Here is a 21,364-nt window from a genome sequence, read left to right as displayed (position 1 = left end):
GAGGGGGAAGGGTAAGCTGTGACAAAGCGAGAGAGAGGCATGGACATATATACACTACCAAACGTAAGGTAGATATCTAGTGGGAAGCAGCCGCATAGCACAGGGAGATCAGCTCGGTGCTTTGTGACCACCTGGAGGGGTGGGATAGGGAGGTTGGGAGGGAGGGAGACACAAGAGGGAAGAGATATGGGAACATATGTATATGTATAACTGATTCACTTTGTTATAAAGCAGAAACTAACACACCATTGTAAAGCAATTAGACTCTAATAAAGATGTAAAAAAAAAAAACAAACACCAAAATAAATAAATAAATAAAAATCACTGTACCATAATGACATTTTTAAAAAGTAAAACCATATGATCATTTCAATAGACACAAAAAAAATTTGACAAAATTCAACAATAATTCATAATACAAACTCTTGGCAAATTAGGAATAAAATGAAACCTCTGCAACCTGATAAATGGTATCTATAATAAACTTACAGGTAACAGAATGGTAAGATGGAATGCTTTCTTCCTGATATTAGGAACAAAGAAAGTGTATCAACTCTCACCACTTGTAATCAATATTGCTCAGAAGGTCTGAAGCATATAATAAACCATGAAAAAGAAATGAAAGGCATACAGATTGGAAAAGATGACGTAAAACAGTCTTTATTTGCAAACATTATCACATATGTAGGAAATCTTAAGCAATCTACCAAAAAGCTAGTAGGACTAACAAGCCAAGTCTATCAGGGTTGTAGCATGTAAAGTCAATATATAAAAATCACCGTTCCTCTACGAACTAGTAACAAACATTAGAAACTAAAATTTTATAAATTCCATTTTGATTCCAAAACCATGAAATATTTTGAATAAATTTAACAAAATATGTGCATGAACTAGCTCCGAATTGAAAAGTATAAAACATTCTGAGAGTAAGTATAAAAAAACCTAAATAAATGGAGTGATATATCATGGTAATGGGATGGAAGACTCAAATCTTTCCAAATTAATCTATACATTTAATATAATGTCAATGTAAGCCCCAGTAAGATTTTTGGAGAAACTGACAAGCTAATTCTAAATTTACACTGAAATTCAAAGGTCCTAGTTAACCAAATGAATTTGAAAAAGATCATGGTTGGAAGACATACCATCTGATTTTAAGACTTATTATAAAGCTGTAACAATCCATGCAATATAGATTTGACCAAAGGCTATAAATATAGATGAATGTAAAAGAACAGAGAGACGAGAAATAAACCCACATAACTGATTCTTGACAAAGGTGGAGAAATAATTCTTTATCAACAAATGGTCTTGGAATAACTGGATACCCATATGTAAAAACCAACAAAAACCTCAATCTTACCTCATACTACACTCAATCAAAAAAGAAAAAAAATTTGCAGGCGGGGGGAAGAGGGATAAATTAGGAGTTTGGGATTAACAGATACATACTACTATATATAAAATAGATAAACAACAAGGACCTACTGTATAGCACAGGAAACTATATTCAATAGCTCGTAATTACCTATAATGGAAAAGAATCTAAAAAAGTATGTATACATATATATATATCTGGATCACTTTGCTGTACAACTGAAACTAACATGACATTGAAAATCAGCTATACTTCAATTGGGAAAAAAAAGCAAAAACAAACAAGCAAACAAGAAAATTTCAATCTTATCTCATACTACTACTCAAATATTATGCTGAAATGAATCACAAAACTAAAAATAGAAGGTAAAACAATAAAAGTACTAGAAAAAAACAAGGAATATTTTTGCAATCTTGGAGTAGACAAATATTTCTTAAATAAGACAGGAAAGCATGTGCCACAATAGAAAAAAATGGATAACTTGAAGTGCATAAATATTTTATATATTTTCTTTTGAAAAGACACCAATAAGAAGATGAAAAGGCAAGCTACAGAGAGAAAATACTTGCAATACACATATCTTGGACAGTTTTTTTTGTAACAGACAAAAACCTGGAAGTAACTTAAATGTCCATCAACCAGCGAATGGAAAAACAAATGGTACATTCACAAATGAAATAATACTCAATAACAAAATAACCGGACTACTGATATATAGGCAACAACATAGATGAATCTCAAAAACACTAAGCTAAGTGAAAAAAGCCAGACACAAAAAGTGTGTATGGTAAGATTGCCTTCACGTGGTATGCTAAAGAAAGCAGAACTAAACTCTAGTGACAGAAAGATGTTAGGTGCTTGGGGGCCAGGAAACATTTTGGGCATGAGGATGTTTGGGGGGGATGATGGAAATGTTTTATATCTTGATTGTTGTGGTGATTACATGAGTATATACATTTGTAAAAACTCACTAAAATATATACTTAAAATGGGTCTATTTTATTGTATGTAAATTATAATTCAGTAAAGGTAGTTTATGAAAACAATTTCCTATGGCGTAACTAAAATACCATGTGGTAGCTTGTATGTAAACCTTTTCAGCACAGAATATTAGAGCAAATCCACGATCAAAAGTATAGTAGATTTACATGAAGATTAATTTTATATATTAAAGAACATAGCCAGTTCTTTAATACTACCTACCACAAAGTTAAAATCTATAAGTCTAAAAGACACAAAATTGGCTTGATTAGGGTTTAGGAGCATTTTATGAAAGTTTTTGTGCACAAAGGAAAAGAAAAATGCTTTCAACACCTCTGCATGGTTTACAGTCAACAGGTGGAAAAGCCAGCAGAGACAAGTGGATGAGATGACCAGCACTGCCTATGGATCATTAGTTATGACAATGGAAAAAATACTCATTTTATATAAACAAGAATTTGTCTCTGTTAAACTTTAGAAAGTCATGTTTAAAAAAAGAATTGGGGCTTCCCTGGTGGCGCAGTGGTTGAGAGTCTCCCTGCCGATGCAGGGGTCACGGGTTCGTGCCCCGGTCCGGGAAGATCCCACATGCCGCGGAGCGGCTGGGCCCGTGAGCCATGGCCGCTGAGCCTGCGCATCTGGAGCCTGTGCTCCGCAACGGGAGAGGCCACAACAGTGAGAGGCCCGTGTACGGCAAAAAAAAAAAAAAAAAAAAAAAAATTGATTTTATCTTAAATATTTACTATTAAATCAGTTTACAAAAGCAACCATATAAACCAAGGTCATTATAAATCAATGATGTAAGAAACAAATCTGATAGTAAAAATTTTAACTTCTGAGGTTGATATTTTTACATGGAAAATTTTAATTTTTAGAAATTCACCCGCCATCCATCACACTCATAGAATTATTGCTAAAATTTGTTGTACTTCCTTTTAGCACTTTTTCTGTAGATATTTTCTCTTATGGTTATAATTATTATTATTATTTTCCATGTGAGTACCTCATCCATTTTTTTCTGTTTTTATATACATATATATTTTTCAATTAATTTTTATTGGAGTATAGTTGCTTTACAATGTTGTGTTAGTTTCTACTGTACAGCAAAGTGAATCAGCTATACATATATCCCCTCTATTTTGGATTTCCTTCCAATTTACTATTTTATTGAAGTATAGCTGATTTACAATGTTGTATTAATTTCTGCTGTACAGCAAAGTGATTCAGTTATACATATATACATTCTTTTTAAAATTCTTTTCCTTTATGGTTTATCACAGGATATTGAATATAGTTCCCTGTGCTATACAGTAGGATGGTTACAATTATTACTGAATTTTGTATCCAACTTTTTTCTCTTGATCTCACGAGTCACAGTCTTGTAACTATGATGTTTAAGAGTGCATAATACTCCAGTAAATTTATGTACCATAATTTACAATACTTAGTCATTCCCCCACTATGGACTTTTCATGCCACTTTCAGACTTTTGTTACTATTAAACACAGAAGCACGAAAGTGCCTCAACTCCCACGTGTCCAAGGCAGAACTCAGAAACTCATTATTTTCTTCCATCAAATGTGGTCCTCCTTCTGTTTTTAGAAAATTAGGATTTATTCTTAATACCTCTTCTCTCTCTCTCTCTCTCTCTCTCTCACCAATACACCCTTCTCCCCATGCCTAAAATCCTGTTAAATTTATTTTCAAAGTATTTTTGGAATTGTTCACTTCGCTCCACGACAACGTCTCTCCCCTAGCTTTGCTACCAACAACTCTTTCCTAGATGATTGCAATTTCCTCTTACTTCTTTGCATCCACTCAAATCCTCCTTCAATTTAGCAGTGAGCTTTTCAAAATACAAACCTGATCATGTCACTTCCCTACTTAAAACCTTTCAGTGTTTTCTCATTGCTCCTTGCAGGAAGAACTAAATCCTTTAGCATGGTCTACAGGCTCTGCATGGTTGTGGCCAAAGAGGAGGGTTTAATGTGCAAAAATAAAAATACTTGTTGTAATAATGTACATGATTATTGTTTTCCCTTTAAAATGTACATGATTGTCATTTAAAGACTTTTCAGTAAAGAAAAAAGTAAACCTAAACTATTGAACTAGAAAAATAAAAATAATTATTTGTAAAATTGAGGACACGTATTATACTACTCAGTAGGGAATAAAATATACAGATAAGTACTGCATAAACTATGGATAGTCACTTGTAGATAACAAAAAATATTGAGTGATTTCTCATTAATGAAGAGGTAAAACAACTAAACTAAATGGCAAAGTTCCCCTTTTCTTACCTACTTCTTTTTTAAATAAATTTATTTATTTATTATTTTGGCTGTGTTGGGTCTTCTTTGCTGCACAGGAACTTCTTAAATGAGTAGGGTTTTGACTTTTTTTTTTACATCTTTATTGGAGTATAATTGCTTTACAATGGTGTGTTAGTTTCTGCTTTATAACAAAGTGAATCAGTTATACATATACATATGTTCCCATATGTCTTCCCTCTTGCGTCTCCCTCCTTCTTACCCTCCCTATCCCACCCCTCTAGGTGGTCACAAAGCACCGAGCTGATCTCCCTGTGCTATGCGGCTGCTTCCCACTAGCTACCTATTTTACGTTTGGTAGTGTATATATATCCATGCAACTCTCTCGCTTTGTCACAGCTTACCCTTCCCCCGCCCCATATCCTCAAGTCCATTCTCTAGTAGGTCACAATCCCTACTGATCTTATCTACACTCATATCTTAAATTACTATCTCTAGTAGCCATACTGCATCTTAACTCAGGACCTTTGCATAGATTACTTCACCTCTTTGGCTAGCTAATTCCCTCAAATCCTCCCAGACCCAGATTAGGTAACCCCATCTTTGGAGAAGCTTTCCTCAAGCCTGGGTGAGATGATCAGAGTGCCCTGGAGCATCCTGTTAGCTCCTATACTAGCATTTCATACACATTATCAAAATTTCCCCACTAAGCAAAAATTTCCTCATGGCAGAGAACGCATCTTACTGTTATATCGCTAGTACTGGGCACACAGTACACAGTAAATATTTGTAGAATAAATTAAGGGAAAAACAACAAATGAAAATCTATCTTGTCTTGTAAATCAGTCAGATCTACTGTAGTTTGCCTGAAAACACGTCCCATCATAGACACACACACACACACACACACGCACACACACATGCACACGCTATAATACTTATCAACTCTACTTTTTCAAAGATTCCTATGGGGCAGCAAAAACTAATGGGAAGAAGATCACCTATTGAGGGATTAGCAAAAAAAGTAAAAAATAATTCAGCTCTTCAAGCTGAAAATCACCAATTCTGTGAAAAAATTCTGAGTTGTACAATAAGCATTTAATTAATCTATTTAATGAATCCTCATAACACTGGGCATGCAAAAATGATAATCATGTGACAGAACTGCCAAAAAGCAAATGTAGTTTTGGCCTGAATTAATAGTCTAATTCCTAGGTTGAGAGAGATGATTGTCCTATTCTATTCTATGGTACTCGACCAGACTGACAACAATATATTTCATTTGGGGATTTACACAAACTAAAGCGTCTTCTGAATGGAGTGACCAGGATGGTGAAGGGACTTGAAAGCATGAGAAATGAATATTTTCCTTGAAGAAAAAGAGACCCAAGGGATGCAAGATAGCTGGCTTCAAATATTTGATGGGCTGTCATATGGAAATGGAATTACACTTGTTCATTAATGCCCCCAAGGGGTAGAATGAAGCCTAATGGATAGAAACAACAGGAACATCAATTTTTCTTTAATATCAAAGTCCAAATGAGCTGCCCCTATGATTCCACTGAGACTGGTCTCAAAGTCACCAATGACTTTCTAATTGTCTAATTTCTGGGACACTTTTAAATCTTTACCTTTTTTGTCTATTGTAGCTATTGCTATGGACAATTTTCTTTTTGGAACTACCCTCTCCCTCTCCCATTTTTAAGATACTCCTTGTTACCATTTTTCCTGTTTCTTTAGCCATTCTTTATATATGTAAGCAGTTTATATAGAACTCTCAACTCTTTGGTATACAAATATGAAACAATTTTATTTGTTTATTTTCTAGTCACTGCTTTCAAATATGCTATGTCAAAACTTCCTTTTCTCATCTCTTAAAGACATTCAGAGTGGATTCCATGATCTTCTCACCAGTTTCAGTTATTAAAAATTGAAATAGTTAAGTTTAAAACTTTATTGTTCAATGCAAAGCTTTCTCTCTCCTTCAGTGCAAACTAAGGCTTGTACCTTGAAGGTCTCAGTGGTGCAGAGGGGTTCTACAAGAAAGGAAAGTTCTAAAATACTTCTTACTCCAAGTCCTCGTTCTATTACTGGGAGAGCAGGAAAATAGAAAAGTGGCAGAGATCAACTTACACAATTGTCTGTCTGCTTTAGGTAGAGAGATGGCCCTATCCTCACTCTGATCTGGTCTATTCAAGCCAGCTGCTTGTAGCCTACGAAGTTATAGTGATTTCCATGTAGGTGGTAAGCATGGTTTTGGGGGTGATGCTCTGCTTCATTCTGGCCCCATCTGTCACTGAAAAACCCTTCAAAGAGGCAGAATCTCATGTTTGGTGGGGCTGGCCAGTACAGTCAAGATTACATTAAAAACAGCAAATAAGTGATTTATTGACCATTAACTATGCTAAACATGGTGCAACACACATCTCATGCATTAGCTCATTTAATCCTTATAATAACCTTACAAATGTTATTAATCTCTGTCTTATAGGTAAGGAAACTACAGAGAATGTAAGCAGCTTGCCTATGGTGATACAGCTAGTAAATAGCAGAGCCATTATTTGAATCTAGGAAGTCTGATTCCAGAAGCTATGGTCTTAACCTCTTCCCTGGGCTTATTTTCCATTATCTATACCTTAAACACTGATGTGCCTAGGCTTTAGATTTTGACCTGTTTTTCTTTTTACTCTAGTTGTACTGAGTCCTTTTTGGAGTCTAAGGCTACTCTAAGAAGCTGATATAAGTTTTATATGCTGGTCTAAAAATATACACAGTCCTACACAAATGTGCATGTAATTTGAGGGAATTAAGAGACCCCCCTTAAAATTCCATCTCTGTATCCACAAGGGTCTATAAACTTGGGCATTCTAATACATGCCTATGACTTCAACTAAAACATACATTGAATAAAACATTAGTTAAATAACATTGAGGAATCCCAAATATTTTTCTCTAGCCTAAATTTAATACCCAAATATCCAACCGTCTACTAGGTAGAACTACTAGGAACAGAAAATTCATTGTGTTTAAACTGAATTCATTACTCTACCTCAATATGTGCTCATTCTCCTCCTTTCCTGACTTCACCTAATGGTACTAACTCCAAACTTCCTCCGGCCAAAAATCGTGGGATCATACTACCTTCTGTCTCTCCCTCATTTCCTACACATTATATGGCACAGAAGTAGAAATCACCACTCTTGTGAGGGTTCTGTTAAAAGAGGGAAAATATAGGGAAATGATATTTCAAATCACAGCAGTCTAAGCAAAGCTAGTTAAACATTTAGAATCTAATATACATAATGAAATGTAGAAATAGAAAAGTTAGTTTGTATTGTTATCCTATCAAAATTTGATAGTAAATTTATGATTAAAGTCTTAAAAGCACAGTAACAAACATCACCTCATGTTTAGATTAGGGCAATGAGTATTTTTAACACTTCAAGTTTTTTACATTATTCCTGCAGTGCCTCCTTCATAGTATCTCTTCATTGCTCAAAACTCCATGATTACATATTCCTAATCATTATAAATTGTTTTTAGCCAGGCTTTCATATCATTCATTTATTCATGCATTCATTCATTCACTGTATCCCTATATGGTTCCCATGATCACAGAGCTTACAGTCAGTCTACTGAATAAAATATGCGATCAGGGTTTTTCAATAAAGTATAAGTGTCATGAGAAGGTAGATAAAGAATACTACGGAAGTATTTATATAAGAGGAATACTACTAATTGGGCATGAGGAGGAGGAAAGCAACAGTTAAGGATGACTTTCTGGAAGAGATATTTAAGTGGAGACCTAAAAGATGATTAGGGGTTAGGAAAAGAGAAGAAAAAAGATGCAGCAAGAAAGAACTTAAGAAAAGTCCTATAGAGAGGTGAGAGAATGGTACTTTGTTGGAATTAAAAACTTAGGGTGATAAACGCAAAGCTTGAGGAAGGAAGTGAGAAGATGAGAAGAGATAAGGCTAAGGTGAATCAGCAGAAGCAAATCACTAAAGGTCTTACAGCCCAAATTAAGGAGCTTGCACCTTATGTTAAGATCAATAGAGAGCACAAAAATGTCCTAAGCAAGGATCATGATCAGATTTTCATATCATAAAGTTCACTCAGGCTACAGTATGAAAAAGGACTGAAGCAAGGGAACATTGGAGACAACTTAAGAGGCTGTTATAATAATTTCAGTGAGAGTTGTTGATTACGGTTTGAATTAGGGTTGTGGCAGCAATAATGGAGAGATGTAGACAGAGTTTTTCAATACATATTTAAACGGTTGAAAACTTTCAGCATTTAATAATTAATGGGTGTGTAGAGCGTGAGAGACAAGTACATCACTCAGGTCTCCGGCATGTGTCACTTGGTAGGTTGAATAAGCCAGGGATGAGAGGAAGAGGGACAGATTTAGAGGAATGGGGTAGAATTTGGAGATAAGGGCAGACTGTGAGTTTAGCTCTAGACATACTGATTTTGAGGTGTGTGTAAGATATTCAAGAGAAAATGTTGAATAGGAAGTTGAATATGATCTCCTCATTTCTCTGTGTACCCTACATATGTAGCAATGCCTAGAGATTACTGATTACTTTTATAAGATGAGGTTTTTCCTGGTCATTCTAGTTATGGCAGGGACTGAGACCTCCCAGGGAAGAGTATACAGCACTAGAAGAGGGAATATGATGTTAGTATTTTAAGTAGAGCCAAAGGAGTCTAAGAAAACATGAGCAGAGGGGTAGAAGGAAAACCAGAACAGAATATTATAACAGAATCCAAAGAAAGGGAGTACTTCAAGGAAAGAGTGATTAACTACATCAATTGCTGCTGAGATAAAGAAGGAAGAGGCCTGAGAAGGTAGCAGGATACTAGATCAACATACAGAAATCTGTTGCATTTCTTTACACTAACAATGAAATATCAGAAAAGGAAAGTAAAAAGCAATCCTTTTTAAAATTACATAAAAACAAACAAACAAACAAACAAAAACAAAACTTAGGAATAAACCTGACCAAGGAGGTGAAAGACCTATATGCTGAGAACTATAAAACATTGATAAAGGAAATTAAAGATGATTCAAAGAAATGGAAAGATAACCCGTGTTCTTGAACTGGAAGAATTAATATTGTTAAAATGGTCATATTACCCAAAGTAATCCACAGATTTAATGCAATCCCTATCAAATTACCCATGACATTTTACACAGAATGAGAATAATCCTAAAATTTATATGGAACCATAAAATACCCATAATTGCCAAAGGCTGAGGAAAAAGAACAAAGCTGGAGGCACAACCCTCCCAGACTTCAGACAATACTATAAAACTACAGTAATTAAAACAGCATGGTATTGGCACAAAAACAGACACATGATTCAAAGGAATAGAATAGAAAGCTCAGAAATAAACCCACATACCTTCAGCCAATTAATCTTCAACAAAGGAGGCAAGACTATACAGTGGAGAAAAGACAGTCTCTTCAGCAAGCAGTGTTGGGAAAGCTGGATAGCCCGATGTAAACCAGTGAAGTTAGAACACTTCCTCACACCATACACAAAAATAAATTCAAAATGGCTTAAAGACTTAAATATAAGACATGACACCATAAGACTCCTAGAACAGAACATAGGCAAAACATTCTCTGACATAAATTGTACCAGCATTTTCTTAGGCCAGTCTCCCAAGGCAACAGAAATAAAAGCAAAAATAAACAAATGGGATCTAATCAAACTTACAAGCTTTTGCACAGCAAAGGAAACCATAAGCAAAATGAAAAGACAACCTACAGAGTGGGAGAAAATATTTGCAAACAATGTGCCTGACAAGGGCTTAATTTCCAAAATATACAAACAGCTCATACAACAACAAAAAACCAAACAACCCAATCGAAAAATGGACAGAAGACCTAAATAGACATTTCTCCAAAGACATACAGATGGCCAATAGGCACATGAAAAGATGCTCAACTTTGCTAATTATTAGAGAAATGTGCATCAAAAATACAATGAGGTAATACTTCACACTGGTCAGAATGGCCATCACTACAAATAATAAATGGTGGAGAGGGTGTGGAGAAAAGGGGACTCTCCTACACTATTGGTGGGAATGTAAATTGGTACAGCCACTATGGAAAACAGTATGGAGGTTCCTTAAAAAACTAAAAATAGAGTTGCCATATGATCCAGCTATCCCACTCCTGGGCATATGTCCAGAGAAAACTCTCAATTCAAAAAGGTGCACCCCAATGTTCACAGCAGTACTATTTACAATAGCCAAGACATGGAAGCAACCTAAATGTCCATCAACACATGAATGGATAAAGAAGATGTAGTATATATATACTATTGAATACTATTCAGCTATAACGAACAATGAAATGATGTCATTTGCAGCAAGAGGGATGGACCTAGAGATTATCATACTAAGTGAAGTAAGTCAGAAAGAGAAAGATAAATATCATGATATCACATACATGTGGAATCTAAAACATGATACAAATGAACTTATTTACAAAACAGAAACAGACTCACAGACATAGAAAACAAACTTATGGTTACCAAAGGGGAAAGAGGGGGAGGGATAAATTAGGAGTTTGGGATTAGCAGATACAAACTACTATACATAAAATAGATAACAACCAGGTCCTACTGCATAGCACAGGGAACTATATTCAATATTCTGTAATAAACCTTAATGGAAAAAAAAATATATATATGGACCACTGTGCTGTACACCAGAAACTAGCACAACATTGTAAATCAGCTATACTTCAATAAAAAAGAAAAGAAGAAGGAATAGGACTGAGAAGTAACCTCTGGGTTTAGCAATGGGAAGGTCTCCAGTGTCTTGAGCTAAGGTGGTTTTAGTGAAGTGGTAGTGTGTGAAACAGACTGAGCAATGACTGAAATATTACTAAAACATATAGGAAGTGTTACAGATCATTCAACAGGCTTGGCTATGAAATGGAAAAGAAAAAGCAATAATTGGAGAAGGTAGGGTTAAGGGAGTGGAATTTTTTTCCTTTGAAAAACAAGTACACATAGAAAAGAGCTTAATAAAGATAGTAATGATAAGAGAAAAGAAAATTGCTATTGCCAGGTACTTGGAAAGGTAGAAGGAGAAAAGATCTAAAGTACAGGTGAGGGATTTGGTTCAAGATGGTGGAGTACAGGGATGTGCGCTCACTCCCTCTTGTGAGAGCACTGGAATCACAACTAATTGCTGAACAGTCATTGACAGGAAGACACTGGAGCTCACCAAAAAAGATACTCCACATCCAAAGACAAAGGAGAAGCCACAATGAGATGGTACGAGGGGTGCAATCACAATAAAATCAAATCCCATAACTGCTGGGTGGGTGACTCACAAACTGGAGAACACTTATACCACAGAAGTCCACCCCCGGGAGTGAAGGTTCTGAGCCCCACGTCAGTCTTCCCAACCTGGGGGTCCGGCAACGGGAGGAGGAATTCCTAGACAATCAGACTTCGAAGGCTAACGGGATTTGATTGCAGGACTTCGACAGGACTGGGGGAAACAGAGACTCTACTCTTGGAAGGCACACACAAAGTAATGTGTGCATCGGGACCCAGGGGGAGGAGCAGTGACCCCATAGGAGACTGAACCAGACCTACCTGCTAGTGTCGGAGGGTCTCCTGCAGAGGCAGGGGGTGGCTGTGGCTCACCATGGGGACAAGGATACTGGCAGCAGAAGTTCTGGGAAGTACTCCTTGGTGTGAGCCCTCCCAGAGTCCGCCATTAGCCCCGCCAAAGAGCCAGGTAGGCTCCAGTGTTGGGTCGCCTCAGGCCAAACAACCAACAGGGAGGGAACCCAGACCACCCATCAGCAGACAAGTGGATTACAATTTTACTGAGCTCTGCCCACCAGAGCAACACCCAGCTCTACCCACTACCAGTCCCCCCCATCAGGAAGCTTGCACAAGCCTCTTAGATAGCCTCATCCACCAGAGGGCAGACAGCAGAAGCAAGAAGAACTACAGTTCTGTAGCCTGTGCAAGGAAATGAAGACAGCCTAAGAGACCTCTGGGACAACATTAAAGGCAAGAATATTCGCATTATAGGGGTCCCAGAAGGAGAAGAGAGAGAGAAAGGACCCGAGAAAATATTTGAAGAGATTATAGTCAAAGCTTCCCGAACATGGGAAAGGAAATAGCCACCCAAGTCCAGGAAGCCACAGAGATAAACCGAAGGAGAAACATGCAGAGATGCAGCACAATAATCAAAGTGACAAAAATTAAAGACAAAGAAAAATTATTGAAAGCAACAAGGGAAAAACAACAAATAACATACAAGGGCACTCGCATGAGGTCAACAGCTGATTTCTCAGCAGAAACTCTACAAGCCAGAAGGGAGTGGCATTACATACTTAAAGTGATGAAAGGGAAGAACCTTCAACCAAGATTACTCTACCCAGCAAGGATCTCATTCAGATTCGACAGAGAAATCAAAAGCTTTACAGCCAAGCAAAAGCTAAGAGAATTCAGCACCACCAAACCAGCTCTACAAGAAATGCTAAAGGAACTTCTCTAAGTGTGAAACATAACAGAAAAAAAGGACCTACAAAAACAAACCCAAAACAATTAAGAAAATGGTCATAGGAACATACATATTGATAATTACCTTAAATGTGAATGGATTAAATGCTCCAACCAAAAGACACAGGCTCACTGAATGGATACAAAAACAAGACCAATATATATGCTGTCTACAAGAGACCCACTTCAGACCTAGGGACACATGCAGACTGAAAGTGAGGGGATGGAAAAAGATATTCCATGCAAATGGAAATCAAAAGAAAGCTGGAGTAGCAATACTCATATCAGATAAAATAGACTTTAAAAAAAAGAATGTTACAAAAGACAAGGAAGGATACTACATAATGATCAAGGGATCAACCCAAGAAGAAGATATAACAATTGTAAATATTTATGCATCCAACATAGGAGCACCTCAATGCATAAGGCATCTGCTAACAGCTCTAAAAGAGGAAATCAACAGTAATACAATAATAGTGGGGGACTTTAACACCTCACTTACACCAATGGACAGATCATCCAAACAGAATATTAATAAGGAAACACAAGCTTTAAATGACACAATAGACCAGATAAATTTAATTGATATATGTAGGACATCCCATCCAAACACAGCAGATTACACTTTCTTTTCAAGTGCACACGGAACATTCTCCAGGATAGATCACATCTTGAGTCACAAATGAAGCCTCAGTAAATTTAAGAAAATTGAAATCATATCAAGCATCTTTTCTAACCACAACGCTATGAGATTAGAAATCAATTACAGGGAAAAAAACGTAAAAAACACAAACACATGGAGGCTAAAATATACGTTACTAAATAACCAAGAGATCACTGAAGAAATCAAAGAGGAAATCAAAAAATACTTAGAGACAATGAAAACACGACGATCCAAAACCTATGGGATCCAGCAAAAGCAGTACCAGACTGTCAGAGGGAAGTTTATAGCTATACAAGCCTACCTCAAGAAACAAGAAAAATCTCAAATAACCTAACCTTACACCTAAAGGAACTAGAGAAAGAAGAACAAAACCCAAAGTTAGTAGAAGGAAAGAAATCATAAGGATCAGAGCAGAAATAAATGAAATAGGAACAAAGAAAACAATAGCAAAGATCAATAAAACTAAAAGCTCGTTCTTTGAGAAGATAAACAAAATTGAGAAACCTTTAGCTAGACTCATCAAGAAAAAGAGGGAGAGGACTCAAATCAATAAAATTAGAAATGAAAAAGGAGAAGTTACAATGGACACTGCAGAAATACAAAGCATCCTAAAAGACTACTACAAGCAACTCTATGCCAATAAAATGGACAACCTGGAAGAAATGGACAAATTCTTAGAAAGGTATAACCTTCCAAGACTGAAGCAGGAAGAAATAGAAATATGAACAGACCAATCACAAGTAATGAAATTGAAACTGTGATTAAAAATCTTCCAACAAACAAAAGTCCAGGACCAGATGTCTTCACAGGTGAATTCTATCATACATTTAGAGAAGAGCTAACACTCATCCTTCTCAAACTCTTCCAAAAAATTGCAGAGGAAGCAACACTCCCAAACTCATTCTATAAGGCCACCATCACCCTGATACCAAAACCAGACAAAGATACTACAAAAAAAGAAAATTACAGACCAATATCACTGATGAATATAGATGCAAAAATCCTCAACAGAATACTAGCAAACAGAATCCAACAACACATTAAAAGGAAGATACACCATGATCAAGTGGGATTTATCCCAGGGATGCAAAGATTCTTCAACGTATGCAAATCAATCAATGTGATACACCATATTAACAAATTGAAGAATAAAAACCATATGATCATCTCAATAGATGCAGAAAAAGCTTTCGACAAAATTCAACACCCATTTATGATAAAAACTCTCCAGAAGGTAGGCATAGAGGGAACTTACCTCAACATAATAAAGGCCATATACGACAAACCCACAGCAAACATCATTCCCAATGGTGAAAAACTGAAAGCATTTCCTCTAAGATCAGGAACAAGACAAGGATGTCCACTCTCGCCACTATTATTCAATATAGGTTTGGAAGTCCTAGTCACGGCAATCAGAGAAGAAAAAGAAATAAAAAGAATACAAATTGGAAAAGAAGAAGTAAAACTGTCACTGTTTGCAGATGCCATGATACTATACATAGAGAATCCTAAAGATGCCACCAGAAAACTACTAGAGCTAATTGAATTGGGAGATTGGGATTGACATATATACATTAATATGTATAAAATAGATAACTAATAAGAACCTGCTGTATAAAAAAATAAATAAAATAAAATTCAAGAAAAAAAATAAAGTACAGGTGAAAGGATGATCTCAAACAGGAGAAGGTATAACACATCTTTTCATTTGTGGATAGAGCTATGTTTTGAGGTTTGATGGTGGGAAGTTGTTTATGATGAGACTTTTACTTCTGTGTGAAATAAGTCATTTCAGAAAATGAGGGAGAAAGTGGTATTGTCTGATGTTTGAGGACCAGAGAGTTTAAAAGGCCACTGAGGTTACTGAGAATGAAAAGGAGGTGATTAGAGTTATACAAAAGCTTGTTGGCCAACGTTCAATGCCTTCTTGAGGTTGAAGATCATGAGTCTCTAATAAATGACGGAAATAACTAGGACGTCAGTATAGGCAGCAATGAGGTAGAGGAGGAGGAATAGCCCAAGATATAAATCTCACTCCAGAAAGAATTTTTAAGATGAGTTATCAGGTTTTAGTATAAAATGATGATTTACTGTCAGAGAAACTTGATTGCGAATCTCAGCTACTAGGTGTGTGACCCTGGGCAAGTTACTTGGCTTCTCTCAAAATTTCAATTTCATCTTCTGTAAAATATAGACATCTCATCTGATTGTTGTGAAATTAAATGATAAAATATACATCAAGGGCTTAGCGTGATGCCCAGCACACAGTACATCCTCACTAAATGTTAAATATTTTAATAGACTATTTAATAAGTTTTAAAGATATTAGAGTATGTTTTATATGAAATAGGTGTTATAAAAGGCAAACTGGAAAGGTTTAGAAACGATAGGAATACTAGGAAATTGAGTCTATAGAGAAAAAAATACAGAGTATTATGGAGGTAAAAGAAACATAGAAGGTAAGATCATTGGAACAACTTAATTCTTGGACAATGACCAAAGACTAGGAGGTGAAACATGATGGATCTGACTGGCTATAAAGCTAAACAAACAGAAACTCCCAGGTGTCTTCTGGTGGATAAAGGGTAAAAAGTCTCATCCCTGCACACTGCAGTTTGAGGAGCTGGTATATGGGTTCTGAAGTTTCACAATTTGAATTCTACAAGTAGGTAGTTGAGACCAAAGACTCAAGGAAAGTAGGCTAAACTTTCCCTTTGACTAGTCCTAAATTAATACTCTCTCCTTTAGAAGGGCTCTCGCCTCTTTAGTACAGGAGCATACCCTGCTGGTAGTCTCTCTTATGCATGTGTTTATACAGTTTACATATGAATACTTTTCTCCCTTCATCTCCCCTCAACTTCTGCCCATATCTTGATTCAATTTAAGCCTTTTCCATACCTCTTGCACCTGCATAAACATCTGCACATTATATATGTATTGTTCATAGTTATTCCACATGCAGCCGACATCCAGTTTAAGTTCATCAAGGGTAAAAACAAAGATTCATGCTGCCTAACAGTGTTAAACGCATAGTAGGCACTTAAATGTTTCAGGACAAAAGGTCAGGTGGTTTTTTCTAAAGAACTGTACTGATATCAGTATGTCTTATTTCAGTCTTCCAACAAGTTTTACTACTATAAAATAAATTAAGGAGCATACAAAATATAATAATATAAAACAGCAATTGGCAAGCTTTTTCTTAAAAGAGTCAGAGTAAATATTTCGGGCTTGCGAACCATACAGTCTCTGTTGAAACTACTTAACTATGCTCTTGTAGCACAAAAGAAGCCATAAACAATGTGCAAATAAATACAGCATGGTTGTATTCCAATCTTTATAGATAAATCGCCAGCCAGCAGGTTGTAGTTTGCCAAGTCGTGTACCATAAGGAAAATGCTTGGAATATATTACATGTTGTAAAAGGAAAACATAGCTCAGCAAACTCAAAAAGTTCGAAGACAACTGATGAGAAAATACTATACTATCCTTTGAGAGATATATTGGGAGCGCTTGGTTTTTGCTATTATATTAAATAATACCAAATTAAATCTATGAAAAGTATGACATTCTAAGGTGATCCCCATGATCCTGTTTCCTGGTATATGTCTTTGTGTAATCTCTTCACTTTGAATATGGGTGGAACCTGTAACTTGCTTTTAACCCAAAGTATATGGCAAAGGTGATGGGACATCATTTCTGTTACATAAAACTGTGACATCTGTCTTGTTGAGAGACATTCTTCCTTACTGGTCTTGAAGAAATAAGATGCCGGTTGTGAGAGAGTGCCTCTGGCTGACAGCAAGGAACTGAATGCTGTCATCTACCGTGTGAGCTTGGAAGCAGATCCTTCCTTCTTCTGCCAAACCTTCAGTGAGAACCCAGCCCTGACTGACATCTTGACTGTCCGCTTGCAGAGGACCCAGCTAAGCTGTGCCTGGACTCCTGACCCACACAAATTGTGAGATGATAAATGTGTGCTCTTTTTAAGCTATTAAGTTTATGTTAATATTGTCACACAGCAATAGGTAACTAATACAGAAGTACACTTATAGCTGGTTGTAATTAATTGTTTAAAAGCATATTTTTCTCCTACTTCTAGATCTAAAATTATATAATTAACCTAAGAGACTAAATTAAAAATAATGCTTTCATAAATGTCACATAACTTGTATTTCAATTACTGACTTCTATTAAATCTTTTTGATGCTCGCTAGCTCCACATATAGACCAAGATCCTTTATGTAAAAAGAAGCTGTGTGAACTTTAAAATATTTATGCCATCCTTTCACTTTTGATACTTTTCAGGTGCTCCATATTTACCCGTGTACCAGACTGTCAGAAAGCGATTTAAATATAAAACATCTCAAAACCTATTCCAGTACTGAAGGATGAAACATGTTCTAAGAAAACTCTATCTCTGATTTTCAAAGTAAATGTAGGAGCCCCTTAGTTCTTCAATCTATTGCTCAGAGAAGGGCCTTTTAAGTATTCATATTCATTTATTTTGTTGCATTCCGAAGGTCTAAAGTAGACCTACCATGGGTTTTCTGGCAGTGCTCACTGTCTCCAGTTTCCATAGTTACATTGCTTCTGAAACCGTAAATCCACTACTCTGTTACGCCACACTCATGTGCATGTACACACTGAGACACAAAGTTGCCTTGGTAAATTAGAGAATGGTTAAAATGTTCACAGTCTATATTGAAAAGTTATTAATGCAAATCATCTTCGGCTTTAATTTTCTCTCACTTGTGGAATAAAAAAATCTTTGAGTGATGAGCAGTATAGTAATGGCCTAAGCTCCTAACCACTGACCTTAAGTCTCTATATTTGGTTTGTATTTCGAACTATTCATCTATTTCTTAAGGCAGAATTCATCTGTTGTACAAGCTGTATTGACCAGGAAATGGAGAAAAGTAGAAAACCTAGTAGATAAGATTCCTTCTGCTAATCTAACCTCTCAAAGAAATGTAAAAATGCTTCCAAATTTTGTTTTAAGATTTCCTAGAGAAAACAAGCTAACAGATAATAAAACTAAGTTTACTTAAGTTATACATATTTTTTAAAATCTTATACACTTAGAAGGAGTTGATAGTAGGGCATAAACAATAATGAGACGATTAAAAATATTAGCTTTATGGAAAGACCAGACTATAAAGGCAAGGCCTTTGCTTTATACTTGTTATATTGTTTTATGCAATTATTAATTCAACAAATAGTTACTGAATACCTAGTTTAATACTTGGTGAATTGATATTTCACCAAAGGCAGACGCTTTTTTTCTTATCTGTCACTGTGCTTTAGTTATTTGAGTTTTTCCTTATTATATATTGTTAAAAAATCTCCTTAGCTAGGTCACCAAGTTCATTAGACGTGTTGTTTCCGCATAACTGCTGACATCAACACTAAGCTTTCTGTCACTGTGTTAACAAGGATCCTCTTCCTCCAGCTTTCAGTAACATGGACCTTCTCCCTTTACAGCCTCATTGGTAGTGTCCTCAAAGTACAGAGTTCTACTAACGATCTCTTTACAGTGATTTAGGCATTTTCTAATGTGTTCCTCAAAATCCTTCCAGCCCTTGCCCACTGCCGGGTTCTAAAGCCACTCCCATATTTTTATTTTATATTTGTTATGGAAGCACTCACTTTTAAAACACCAAAATCTGTTATGAAATAACATTTTCAATGTTTGCAGAAGATGATTGCCTACTTAGAAAATTCAAGTGAATCTATAAACAATTCAAAAGTTGCTGGTTATAAGATGGATATACAAAAGTCAACAGCAGTCCCTTGTACAGCTACAATCAACAATAAAGTGTAGTAATAATAAACACATCTATTATGGTATTAACTTACGTTGTAATTATTTACTTTACTTATGTCTCCTCCTTAAGGGAAGAGAGTAACTCATTTATATTTGTAACCCCAATATCTAGCATGCACCTGGGTGTTCAACGAACATTTTTTGAATGAATTACCAGTCGTCATTAGATTCTTAGTATCATTCACATATACTTCTACTGGAGAAAAGAATTAAAATTTAGCTGGATATTTTTTAAACCATTATAATAATCTCCAGATTTTTGTTCATCAAAGAGAAAAGTCCCAGGTTCAAATCATGAAATGCCATTCTTCACTTTTCACCTATTTGGACTGGTAAAGATTAAAATGTTTGATAATGCACATTGTTGTTAAGGGTAAGGGTAACCTAATATTCTTATAACAGTTGATTGAAGTATAAGGTAGCATAACCTCTTGGCCGAGCAATCTAATATCTAATACAATTTAACATGCTTCTATCAAGTAAGCCTATATCTTGGAATTTATTCTATAGATACTATATACTTATATGTGTATGCAGACCTTATATATAAGACTTGTATAATAAGATTGTTAGTAACAGAAAATAATGAGTTAAACTTATCAGTAGAGAATGATTTAAGTAAATTGTGGCATAACTATACAATAAAATCCTATTCAGCTGTCGAGAAGAATGAGGTATACCTATATGAAGGCACATGGACTGATCTCTAACATGTATTAAGCAGAAAAAGCAAGGTGCTGAATGCTCCCATGTATATTAGTTATGTTGAAATATTTGGGTGGGAAACCCAGGACAGTATTGTCCCTGAGTATGGGGAGTGAGGAACTGAAAGGACAACCCAATTTTTCTACATGTCCTTTTATATTTTCTGTATTTATATACTTATATCAAAACTGTGAATTATTTTTTCCCAAAATTCCTTCAATCATTCTTTACTTACTAAAAGATAAACTTAAAAACTGCAACTGACATGACCATTTCTAGAATTTAAGCATAAGTCACACTAAATTTGGAGTATTGTATTCAGTTCTGGGCACAGTTAAAGAGACAATGCCAGGGACTTCCCTGGTGGTGCAATGGTTAAGAATCTGCCTGCCAATGCAGGAGACATGGGTTCGAGTCCTGGTCCAGGAAGATCCCACACGCCATGGAGCAACTAAGCCCATGCGTCACAACTACTGAGTGTGTGCTCTAGAGCCCGTGAGCCACAACTACTGAGCCCATGTGCCACAACTCCTGAAGCCCACATGCTCTAGGGCCCACGCACCGCAACGACGAGTAGCCCCCACTCACCACTAGAGAAAAGCCCGCATGCAGCAACAAAGACCCAACGCAGCCGTAAATAAAAAAAAAAAAAAAAAAAAAAAGACAATGCCAGACCAAAAGGTGTGACACGAGAACAACCAGGAGAGTGAGGAGTGTGAAACCAGTTTAAGAAACTATGTCTAGGGCTTCCCTGGTGGCGCAGTGGTTGAGAGTCCGCCTGCCGATGCAGGGGACACGGGTTCGTGTCCCGGTCCGGGAGGATCCCACATGCCGCGGAGCGGCTGGGCCCGTGAGCCATGGCCGCTGAGCCTGCGCGTCCGGAGCCTGTGCTCCGCAACGGGAGAGGCCACAACGGTGAGAGGCCCGCGTACCGCAAACTATGTCTATTTAGTTTGGAGAAGATTTGAGGTGATTAAATAGTTATTTTTAAATAT

The 21,364-nt window shown here is 36.3% G+C and overlaps 1 protein-coding gene across 2 annotated transcripts in view; it reads right to left on the bottom strand.

Moving 5' to 3' along the window:
* ELP4 (elongator acetyltransferase complex subunit 4) overlaps window positions 1-21,364 on the bottom strand; it is a 243,698-nt gene that overhangs the window by 214,235 nt on the left and 8,099 nt on the right. The window lies entirely within an intron of this gene.

Source organism: Monodon monoceros, unplaced genomic scaffold (genome assembly GCF_005190385.1).
Source record: "Monodon monoceros isolate NGI ecotype Baffin Bay Population unplaced genomic scaffold, NGI_Narwhal_1 Super_Scaffold_7, whole genome shotgun sequence".
In the NCBI taxonomy this organism is placed as follows: Eukaryota; Metazoa; Chordata; class Mammalia; order Artiodactyla; family Monodontidae; genus Monodon; species Monodon monoceros.
The sequence above is the reverse complement of the archived record's forward strand: the minus strand, read 5'-3'. Positions and strand labels throughout refer to the sequence as shown.